The following is a 12,804-nucleotide window of genomic DNA, read 5'->3' as shown; positions in this document are numbered from 1 at the left end:
TGGCCAAACTGCTAAATTAATTATATCTCGTGCAACAGGTCACTGAGTTTATCTACTTCTAATCTCTAACATGAAACAATTCTTAACATAAACATTAGACTTATATTTACATCCATCATAAAACATTTCTAAACTTGTTTCCTTGACATAAATATTTTAGGGTTTCTCTCTCCCTCATTAGTTGTGCACCTAGTGGACCACAACAAATGTTCTTATTATGCCAGAAACTAAGCACCCTAGAGCCTGATTCATGAGACTACAACTATGAGTAAGTACCACTCAATGTTAGTAAGGGTTGCAAAAGCAAACCCTTATTTCTCACTTTCCAATTTATAAATTTGCATGAGTAATCTCTATAGATTTGTACTTTATATGCCCAATGCCTGCTTGCTTTGTATTGTGCTTCGGACACCAATCTGCCATGTGACATTGAATAATATGTGACATGGTTCAAAGTTCCAAAAATGCTACTAATTTAAGGTGTCCATCTTGATACCATTTGGGACTGATTTTTAGCAGTGTTGACTGACCACACAATTTTAACTGAGGTCTGTGGAAGTTGTGATGCCTTTATGCTGAGATTATTAATTCTACGTTTGCTTGAGGTCACAAATGAGACAAATACATTCCTTAATGTGAATCTTTGTATGAGTGTGCTTGCAAGTGCCTGGAAAGAGATGTGCATGTATATGGGGGAGGAGAACAACTAATAGGCTAAGAATAACAAATAAGGATTCCCAGTTGATAGAGCCATGCTCCAATCAGAACAGACTATATATACATGCATGATGCAATATACTTGAAGATGTGCAAAGATAAGTGAGTATTATGGACCACTGTGACAAAAATGAATGGCTAATATAATAAATCTGACATTTTAAAACTTAGTCTGCATTGGCATTGGAAAGTGTGTCATTTTCTAACAGCCATGTTAGATGCAATAGCTAACTCTGGAGACAATTTAAGATAAACGAGGATTTCATCTTCCTCAACCTGAGCTAAGCTAATCAATAAAACAGTTAGGAACTAGGAGACATTAACAAGATTCCCTATATAATGACACAGACTCTTCATATTATCATTAATGAAACTTAAAGTGTTGTACAATATGAAGATATATATCTTGAGAAGTATAGAATACTTCCACAGAAAAGTGCAGGAAGAAATTCAGTGCAGAAAGTGATGGAATTTTGGATGGGTGAGCTGTTGCATAGTATAATGGAAGTCTGATTTTGAAATAAATAAAAATATTGGTGCATTTGTGATATTCACATAACTGATCTTTGCGAATTATAAATGTGTCTTTGGATGATTTTAAGTCATTCCAAATTTCAGTGGCTCTTTTACAGTGACAAAATTTCAGTGAATTCTTTTCTTTATCTTTTAAGCAAATATTTTGAGTTATTATGCAAAAAACATGTGAGGTCAAATTCTCTTCAGATATAAATTGTGTGCAGCTCCTTTGAAGTCAAGAGAGCGCTGCCAATTTATAACAGTAGAGAATTTAGCCTTTGCCTTCCAGTTTACATTTCATACTCTAGGTCTTGGATTATGCACAGTACCTTGGAGAAAAAGCAAGGAGTTGTTATATTTACTACATTTTCTTGTTACGGCTACTTTTCATAGAACAGTATGAAAAGGCAGCTGTTAAAGACCAAAATTAGTCACAGCTAGATATAATTGTGTTATGTCAGATTGATTTACTAAAGTGCTGTGTTTGTTTATTTCTTTTTCTTCTCCCACCAGACTTAATTGTGGGTGGATTTTGAATAGTTTAAAATAACAAGTTCTTTAAATTTAGTTTTATTCTTTAAAAAATATTTGCTGCTAACTTGTTTTGTTGATATAATGTATTTCATGAGTATCATATATTTTAGAAAATGCACATATATCTATCTTCAATTAAATAGAAACTGAAAGCTAAAGTTTATACAGCACTGAAAACATTCTTATAAGAGAAAATGTTAGGCAACCTTAACTATAAGTAATGCTACTACCAACCCTTTAATACCACCCATTAATTACTCTGTGCAAATTATGTCCCTATCCATAATCTCTGGGCATCTTTACAATATTGAAATTATTATATAATGAAATTGACAAATCAAGTTTAAAAACGTTTTCCAGACCACTTATTGATTCATTTCAGTAAAAGCACAGAGACTAGTGCTGGTTGAAAGATGTCCATCAAGACTTTTTTTTATTGAAAAGGGTTTTCAAATGAACAAAACTTTTCATGAAAAATATCTGCTTTCCTTAGAAAATTTTGATTTTTTCCTTTGAAAAACTGAATGTGTAAAAATAAAAGGTTTTCCATTTTTCACGTAAAAACAAAATATTTCAGCCAAAAATTGAAAAAAAATTGATTTAGAAATGCTGCTACAGTGCCTCATGGGAGTTGTAGTTCAATTGCCTCATGTCCCCATTTTTCTCTAACCACCGGGCTTCCCAGCTGCACTTCATCTCACATTATGCACTGTGGCTATGGAATTCCATGTTGTAGGGCCTTCCCTCACCAAGTGGGGTAACCATTGTGCAACATGGGAGATGTAATCTAACTAGGGAGCCCAGCACAGAAGAAAATGGGACTATGATGGTATTTCTGAATAGAAGTATGTTAGTTTTCAGCCTAAATATTTCAGGGTTTTTTAATTTTATTTTTTGCTTAAAAGTTGTCATTTTCTATGGAGGGAAGGGAGGAATGATAACATGTTTTCTAACTAGAAACTAAAGGAGACTTATTTTAAAACACTCCACAATCAATTCTCACCTTTGAATCACCTAATCCAAATGTCAAGTTTTTGTTTTTTGAGGGGGAGCAGTTGAAACATATGTGCAGCTGAACAAAAAACTGGTAACTTCTAAAATGGACTGAGACAGTTTCAACACTTTCACCCATGCATGGTCGTACTTCCATACTTAATAGCACACTGGAGAGTAGTTTAATGTCATGCATAATACAAGCATCTATAAAAAATAACTGGAGCGTCAGTCTCATTCCTACTAGAGAAGTGTACACATTTCAAAAATAAAAAATCGGTACTAGCTGGCACAGTGCTGGTCATCTGACTATAAAGGTCATAAACTGAAAGGGCATGGTGATTGACCCATCGTCTTACCTCCTGAGGTGATCCCTCCAGGAAGGGATTGGCATCTGTCAGGAAGTGTGCACCACTACTATGCATTTTGTACATCTTTTGATAAACAGAAGGCTGTAGTTTCCATGATTATCTATCCAGCTCTTTCAATGGAAAGTGAATCTAAATGCACAAATCTGTATTAGAAATGTAATAAAAGATAATCCCTGTGAAAATATACTAACTAGGCAGCAAGTATGATTTAGTTAATATTGGGAGCCAAGGTAATTATTCTGCTCTACTATTAACTGGGAACTATTGAGAAACAACAAGAGGAGGGAATCGAGGAGGGTAAGGAGTGGAAATGCATGAAGGGATGCTGGATGGAAGGAAGCAGATAGGAAGAGGATGGCCACTTAAAAAGAGCAGCACTAATGTGAATTCCTTCCACTACTGTGCATGCCCGAATGAAGTATGAACTTCTTTAACTAAACCCCACTCATCTCACTGAGGTGGTAAATTCCAAAATAAAGCCTCAAAGGCTGTGTTTCTTAACTCTTTTCTTAAAAAGATTCAACTATTGCTACCACCGGAGAAGCACTGCCGGTGCTACAAGTGATGGGAAAGCTAGGATTTTTCATCAAGACAGTCACCTCAAGTTACCTGATGTAAAATACACCTTTTTCTTTTTCAGTCAAAGACACAGACTAACACAATAAGGGTACAGTTTTCAGCTCTAAAAAACATACAAAAAAGTTCTCAATTTGTATTAAATTCTATAAGACTTTTCCTTAAGTACTCTCACTAGTGGATTCTAGATGCATCTGTGAGATGTAAGCAGAGTAAGCAACATTTGGAATGTGGTCTTGAGAAATTTGCCTTATGGTTCTATCTAATTTGATAAATGTGTATGCGGCAAATACTTCAGTTATCTTTTTAAACACATAAAAGTAAACATACATTTGTGTATGGAATTGCTAAATAACCTTTTAAAACTCCAATCATACTGAAAAGAAAATATATTAACAGTCTGCCATTTTACCACGGGCAAATCATAATGATAACCTCTCTCATTAAGCCAAGACTTCATTAAAGTGCTTCTTATTATCATTTGCAACATTTTATGATAATTACCTGCCTTTTATATAAGAAATTAAATTAATGTTTTAATAAAACCTCTAAATTTAGCTGAGGTAGTTCTGAATGACAAACAATGTAATAACTGAACTTAAATGCATACTTTAATTGCCCATCACATTAATTCTTTTGTAGTGAAATCATGTAGGCAACTTCTTCCAATTATTTGTTCTTTGTGCATAGCAATTACACACCTGATATTCTCTGAGAGTAATGTTAACACAGTCTTAAATTAGAACAGCTGCATTAGTGTACTTCTAAAATATCTGTCAGAGTATTTGGCAAGAGATATTCAAAGTCTCTGTTCCAACTGTCTCTGTTCAGACAGCTTTAAAATGTGGCATTTAGCCACAGCCCTACATTGGGAGCTGTGCAGAGTTGCAGTGCTCCATTAGAAGCATCAGGAGTCATGCTGTGGCATCATCTCAGGAAAAGTGGTATTTCACAGAATAGCCATGCAACTGAGATTCAAAGGTAGGTCAATAAAACAAAAGAAACCTCCTACGACTCACATTCATTGATAGCCACATTTGGCACTGTCCATTCAGTCCAGTTATACCACAATTACTACGGCCCCAATATTGCAAAAATCTCTGTGAGGGAACATGTCTGTCCCTACAGATCTCCTTGTAGGGTTTATGATCTATGTGGACAAACTGCAGTGCTTGTACAGAACATTACTGAAGTCAGTTTTGCTTCAGGTGAGTGCAGCAGTCTGATCACATGTATCACAATCCAGTTTCGGGGGTCTAAAATTGCAATGATCAAGCCAGGTAAAGATCAGTACTTATATTATCTACATTTCACGGAATTAATTAATAATGTGTAGTGATCACACAATTCAAAAATCACAGACTTTAGAAATAACCAGCCTTAAAAAAATATTTGTCCATAAAGAACAGCAAGAGATCCCATAGTTACAAGGGAACTAGTGTGAAGAAAGAGTTCTCTTTCTGATGTGCATTTTGTTCCACTCAACATACTCAGTATCAAATAACCAGAGTACTGGCACGGCTAGAGGTGGAATTAGAGATGGGATGACTGGAAGCTGATTCTGGGTGCTAGGGAACAAGCTAGCACAAACAATGTCTAGATAGTTTTCCTGAAGTTTGTATATAATTGAATAAAAAGCCACTTACCATAGTTGAGCTGAGGTCTTCTGAATCTCTACTCCTGGAATCCAAATGAAAAGTTCAATACAGCAGAATGAATATTAGGGGATGAAATTAGTATTCGCATTTATTTTTGAGATGTTCTTAGTGCATTTGTCTTCTGCTTCTTCCGGCTCATTTAAATAGGAAAATATATAACTTGAGACGTTTTGGTATATCTGAGGCATTAACCAGGCATTCACAAGTCACAATAATTATAGATTTGAGTAGGTGCCTGATACACTGTAAATTCAAAACAAAACAACACACAAAAAAATAGGTAACTAAGATAACATTCTGATAACAGCTGTCTGGTTCACTTCATAATAAACTATAAGGTTTCCCCTTGTTGGGCTTATGTTTTTATTGAACAGCTCTTCTGCTACTACAGAAGTAGCATAGATTAAATTTGCTTTGACCTTCCCTCTTCAATCTATGTTCATGACAATGGCCTCTGTTTGACAGCATTTTAAATGTTACTGGTGCAGCAGGTGTCACTGAGGCTCTTGATATTTTCTTAGATCTTTCAAACTCAAAAATATTTGCCAAGGAATTTGTGGAAAGTCTTATTTACGATGTGGACTTGACGTGCACGGAGAAGAAAATAAAATATAGAGGAACAGAATACATGGCCTTCAGCACTTTATTTATAAGAATATTACTCAAGTGATCGAAGGATTGTATTTGCTGGAAGTATGATACCTACTTTCTCTCAAGTGTGAATCATATAATGTCACCACGATTCATTCATCACAGTCAAAGATTTTTCCTGATTTTGGTTTCTGAATTTGTTTTAAAACATGCCTATATTCTATTCTGTCTAGATTTTTATCCATAGCATGTCAAATCTTTTAAACAGATACAAAACATACATTTAGTTTACAGTGAAACAAGGAGTACATGAAAACAAACCACAGTGTTATAGCCCTCAGACAAGCCATAGTGAGGTCCCCGTCATACAATCAGAAAACACTGAAAATCTCTGCAGAATTTTCACCATATAAACAGACAGAAAAGACACATCAATTAATTTAAATCAGTGGTTGTCCAGCATTTCTTTAGGTGGACCATTCCATAAAGGAAAGAACTCCTTTTTCCCAACTCAGTTGCTTGGTTCTGAAATTGCTTCATCCTCCAGACTGACAACAAGGACAGTACAGATCATTGATAGTCCTTGGACTATAGTTTGAAAACTACTGATTTAGAAGATTGCTGAACTGGAAAATGGCTCAGGTGGGATTCTATGCTATTTCTTAACACACAAAATGTCCATCTCTTAGGCCTTATGAAACTCAAAATGTGTGTCTATAGTTACATATTTGCAACTTGTGCGTGGGAGAGAGAAATAAAAGTGTGTTGTGTAAAGGAACTTTAATATATAAAAACTGTTAGCAGTCTATGTAAACAGGCTTATGAACGGTACATCCCACAACTACTATAACAAGCTCTAAAAACAGTGTGGGAGGGGTAAAGGTGAAACCTAGATATCCCTTCAGAGAACTCAGGTTGGGATGCTTATTTTATTTTCATATTAACTATGGAACACCAATAAAATGACCTTATTGACAACGTCCAACCTACCTCCTATCCTTACCAGGCTCTGAAGGATCATAAAGATTTCTTTTCTTCTGGGGGAGACAAAGAAGTCTGTGATTCTCTAATCTTTCAGTTGTTTTTAAGGTTAGTCAGCTGGCCAATTCTAAACTCCAGTTGGCATTAGTAATCCTTGTCTATTGACAAAGAAGCCAGGACAACCTGGGATCATGTCACCAAAATTATGTTCCAGGCCCATTTTGGGGAAACGACTTAGATATCTGGAGTAGGATTTTTCAAAAGTGGTGTCAGAGAGTAAGGTGCCTAAACTCCATTGAATTTTAATAGCCTATTTCACACCTAAAAAATTAGATAGACTAGTTACATAGCCCAGTGTGACATAGTTAGGTTGACCCATCCTGCACTGTAGATGCAGCTAGTTTGATAGAGATGTAAGAAGTTGTCTGTCGACCCAGTTACCACCTCTTTAAGAGGTGGATTAATTACATTGATGGAAAATCCCTTTCTGTCAATGTAGGAACCATATATGCTATTGTGCTACAAGGCACAGCTGCAGCATTGTTCTATGTTTCTGTAGTGTAGAAATACCCTTAGTCTTGACCTGATTCATGAAAATAATCATGCTGGAATCAGCTCTAGGCCTGCCTGTTCCTAATGGGATCAGTGGACAGAAAAGGAGGGGTGAGATGGGAAGAGAATTTCTGAATCAAAGGACATGGAGCAGTATCAATAAGTCTTATTCTCTGAATTTTCCTACAGAGTTGTAACAGAGCTGGCCCAGCTTCCCTGCTGGACAGTAACCAATATCTTGTTAGGAGATCTGAAATTTTGAATCCCATGCACCCTTAGCTGCTAGGACTCAGCTGAGTTTAAGTGACCATAGACCCCTATAACGTCACTTTATTCATTGCCAGGTGACCTCTCTCTCTCCTGATAAACCAATTAACCTGGATAGGAGCCAATTTATTGTTTAACATGCTTATATTTATATAGAGGGCCATCCAAAGTTATCAACCCTTTATTGTTAGTCCTGTAACACTACCCTTTGGGATTCCAGCCCAACATGACGGTTAAAGGATAACAGAGAAAGCAAACAAGCTGCACATTCAAAATGGAGTTTCCAGTCTGACAGAGATATACATGAAGTTCCTCCAGTATCAAACAGGATTAGTCGATTGTACATAGATTCCCTGAATTGTTATAAGGGCTGTGTTTCTTTTTTTTATCCCCAAAGAACTTGAAATCATGAAAGGGAATGGTCATTATCTTATCCTTGTCCGCAAAATCTTGCAACCAGGGTTTCAAACAGATAGCTCTATGGATAACAACAGAAGATCGAACAGCATCTGCAGTCTGCCGAAGAGAGTCTTAGGCAAAGGGATTAACAGCCATTATCGCTAATAAAGAGTTATTAGTCTGCTTGAGGGATTCCTTGGGCAACTGTCTTAACTTCTGTTTCATTACTCTTTTGTTATTCCCTTTGGTCAGCCAGACAACATTACTCTTTTTTGACTATCCCTCTAGATATGAGCATCTACTTCCCTGTTTCAATACCTGGAGAGACACTGCCAACAACCTATTCTTTGCCAAGTTACAGAAAATAAGTGTTAAAGAAAAATCCATTTTATTCAGGATTAAATTCCGGTATTAAGTTAATTTAAATTAACATTTTAATAGGAATAAAAGTATATATTTCTGCATCACAATGTTGATTCAGTAAAAATGTGTGTATGTTCAGGTTCTGAGCCTCACAGTATCATGTATATTCTTATTTCAGTAAAAAAAAATACAAAGGCGTCTTTTTTCTATGAATATCATTTTCTGCCTTTCAGTTAAGTAAGCAGAAAAAGATGAGACAAAAACAGACAAGGTGCCTTCACAACATGATGTGTTGTCACCTCATGAGGACACTCAGTTCCATTAACAATACAATATTTTGCCCTTCTTATCAATAAAAATAGCTGGTATGTATATTTAGGGTGAGATTTTCAGAAGCGCTCACTATTGGCCTACCTCAGTGTTCATTAAATGCAATGGTAAAACATCCATTAACTTTATCTGGAGAAGAGTTAGGCCAACTCTGAGAGTTTTTGAAAAGTTTAACCTTAAGGCATAACATGCTGTTATTATTCTCTCTTTATACCCATTGTTAGATTTAACTAATAGCAGATGGTGATTACCTAATTTGTGGAAAACATAACCCACTATGCTATAAGATTCCAGTAGAGGAGGATAGGGTCACTGATTTTTCCAGCCTTGTAACTCCAAGTATATTTATATGCATTACTTTCATCTTCTCCAGGATCGATTAACGCATTAAATATGAGAAGTTTGGATGAGTTGAAAATTGCTCTTAAGTAATTCAGATTGTAAGCTTTTAGGGGCGGGAACTGTCTTATTGTTCTGTGTTTGTACAGCACCTGGCCCAATGAAGGCCTGGCACTCCTAGGTGCTACCTCAATGCAAATAAAATAATAATAAAATAATAAATAATAATACATATTTTTTTAACTTCTGCAGACTGACCAATATGGCAAAAATATTATTTGCTGTCCCCAGTGTGTTTTTAATATCAATGTTACTATTCAGTAAATCATTAAGATGTTCATATGTCCATTCTGATTTGTTCTATTCGCTTGTTACATCTGATGGTGAGGTAGCTGGTATTTACATAGATCATATAGTGATGGATATTGACCATGATGCATTTTATGGTAATTCCTTTCCTTGGACCTTGTTGTGGTGGAGAGGTTTGTGTATCCCAATGACACTGAGAACTATGTCGTCGGAGTTTTGTACTCCTGGTAGAGTCACCCTTAGGAAACAGTTCTGAAGTGAGGTTCCAGATGAATCACAGTCCAAACTTCTCAAGACCCCAAAGCAAAATAGGTGTATTTGAGGACCTGATAGTTCTCTGTGGCGCTGAAGGCAGATGAGGGCTGCAGCAAGATTGAGACCTCCAGTTGTCTCAGACTTCCCTGCCACCAGGTCTGGGGTTCCTTCCTGTCAAGTTTTGTGAGGTTGCCACCTGCACACTAGACCCCTCATTAAAAGATTTCCCACATAGTCCTCTGCCAAAGGTTTTAATATTCCCCAGTAACAAAGTTGGTAAGTGGTGATAGGGACAGGAGCAGTGATCTCTGAGAGTCCCAAGTCACAAATCTGCACACAGGCAGCAGCCATGTGTTGGTCGTCTTGCACTTGGACTTGTGAGACAGAAGTGCAATTTGGCAGCTGTGGCTGTGACTGAGCAGTCCTTTTCATGATCCACTCTGCTCACTCTGAATAGGGAAGGGGCTAGAAAAAAGTGACCTAAACATAGGCTGTTTCAAACTTGTACACTCCACTGGCTGGATGGACATGTCCAGTGGGATCACTTTACCTACAGTCAGAACACATCAAGCAAAGTAATGAAGTTCACCACTTAGGATATTCACAATAACATGGATTCCCCATACTGGGACTGTCCTGAAAGAAGAACTTCCATAGTAGCTAGAGAACTTGCAGGATATGACATCAATATTGGTGCCCTAAATGAGACCTGTCAGAAAGATGAAGGCCGATTGAAAGAAGATGGAGGTGGCTATATCTTCTTTTGGAAAGGAAAGCCATCTGAAGAGAGGAGTATTCATGGGGTTGGTTTTGCCATCAAGAACAAGATTGCTAGCCAGCTTGTAGAACTCCCTATGTGTATTAATGAACTTCTCCTGAGTTTGCATCTTAAGCTTAGTAACAACCAATATGCCACAGTCGCCAGTGCATATGCTCCCACACTTGATGATGATGAAGACAACAAGGAGCAGTTATACTGTGCTCTTGCAGTTCTGGAGAGGCATCATTGGGAAAGAAGGCATGTGGAAAGTTAACTTAATAGCATTCTTCTCTTCATTAAATATATGGAGCATGATTTGCTAATCACAAATACCATCTTTAGACAGAGGGACAAATATAAGACCACTTGGAAGCACCCACATTCTGAACACTGGCATCTTCTTGACTATGTCATCATCAGAGCCCATGACCATACTGATATCCATATTACACAGGCCATGAGAGGTATGGATGACTTCTGGAGAGACCATCGTTTAGTCAGATCAATCATGAACATGCAGTTTGCATCACAACACCATAAACAACCAAAAGGAATTTGGAAGAGATTTAATATCAAAGCACTTCAAAATCACGCTAGTCGTGAAACTTTTCAGCACTGCCTCATTGAGAGGTTCTCTGACCTACCTGACAACATCAATGACCTCCAAGCACATTGGGAGGAGTTCAAGACCATTATTCATAAGGCATGTGCCGAATCAATTGGATATTCCACTTACCGCCATCAATGATTGGTTTGATGTGAACAATGAGGCTATCCTAGAGCTTATTCGTCAGAAAAGAAGCACATTTATCACTTGCACTCTAACCAGCAAAAATGAGAGACTTATCATTGGATTAAAGCTGTACTTCAAAGAAGGCTCCATGACATTGAGAATCAGCTGTGGCAAGCAAAGGTCACATGGATCCAGAGTTTCTCTGATCAGCATGACGTGAGAAGTTTTTTTCAAGCAATGAAGCCATCTCCAGGCCAAGTTCAAAAGGCCTAACTCCTTTGCAATCCCAGGACAGCTTCACCCTTCTTAAGGAAAAGGTAGCCCTTAAGCAATGTTGGAAGCAGCATTTTGAGACTCTATTGAACTGTGAATCTGAAGTCTCAGCTGCCACCATCAAATCCATTCATCAGTATCCAATAATACTTGCCGACCCCCCATCTTCTGAGGAAGTTTGGCATGCCATCACTCCAACTAGAAACAACAAGGTGCCAGTCCCAGATGGCATCCTCATGGAGGTCTTCAAAGCTGGTGGAAAAACCTCGTCAATTTCTTGTTAGAATTTGGATTAATGAGGAAATTCCATCTGACCTAAAGAATGTGACCACTTTCAAGAAAGAGACAAGTAAATGTGCAGGAATTACTGAGGTATTGCCCTTCTTTCCATTGCCAGTAAGATCCTTGTTTGTGTCATTTGAACCGTCTACTTCCCTTTGCTGAAGACATCCTTCAGGAATGCCAGTATGGTTTCAGACCTTCTTGGGGCACTACCACCATGATTTTTGTTGCACAACAGATCCAAGAGATGTGTATGGAACAACACCAGCCATTCTTTATGGCATTTATTAACCTAACAAAGGCCTTTGATTCCATCAGTCATTAAGTGTTATGGAAGGTGCTGTCTTGGTATGGTTGTCCATTGAAGTTCATTCATGTTCTTAGGCTTTTCATGATGGAATGACCACCACCATCCTCTGTAATGGGTTAGAGACAGACCCATTCACCATCAATACTGCTGTTAAGTAAGGCTGCATTATTGCCACTAACCCTTTTCTCCATCTATCTTGCTGTAATCTTGATACTTATTCATGACTGCCTTTCCTGAAGAATTAGGATTGAGTGTTACATGGATGGCCAGTTTTTCAATCTGTGGCATCTTCATTCTAAAACTAAGGTCACCAGGACTGTTATTACAGACCTTCAGTATGCTGACGACTATGCTATCCTCTGCACACAGAGGCTGGCTTGCAATCTACCCGAGATCTTTTCTCAAGTGCTTATCATACCCTACGACTTTCCCTTAACATTGGGAAGTCCCAATGATACTCCACCAGCCTGCCCCAACACAAGTTAACTCCCTTCTCTCATAAATTGTCATTCACTGTGAACCCCTGGAAAACGTTGAGCACTACCTTACCTTGGTAGCCATCTCTTCCAGACAGCTAATCTTGACGTGGAGACTGAACATAGGATCTGTTGTGCCAGCATATCCTTTGAAAATTTGTTCCTTTCCGTGTTCTTTGTTGTGTCTTTATTAACAGAGATCTGCAGATGGAAACTAAG

This window comes from Emydura macquarii, unplaced genomic scaffold (assembly GCF_026122565.2).
Source record: "Emydura macquarii macquarii isolate MOO-44397 ecotype Brisbane River unplaced genomic scaffold, CSIRO-AGI_Emac_v2 contig_75, whole genome shotgun sequence".
Taxonomy (NCBI): domain Eukaryota; kingdom Metazoa; phylum Chordata; order Testudines; family Chelidae; genus Emydura; species Emydura macquarii.
The sequence above is the reverse complement of the archived record's forward strand: the minus strand, read 5'-3'. Positions refer to the sequence as shown.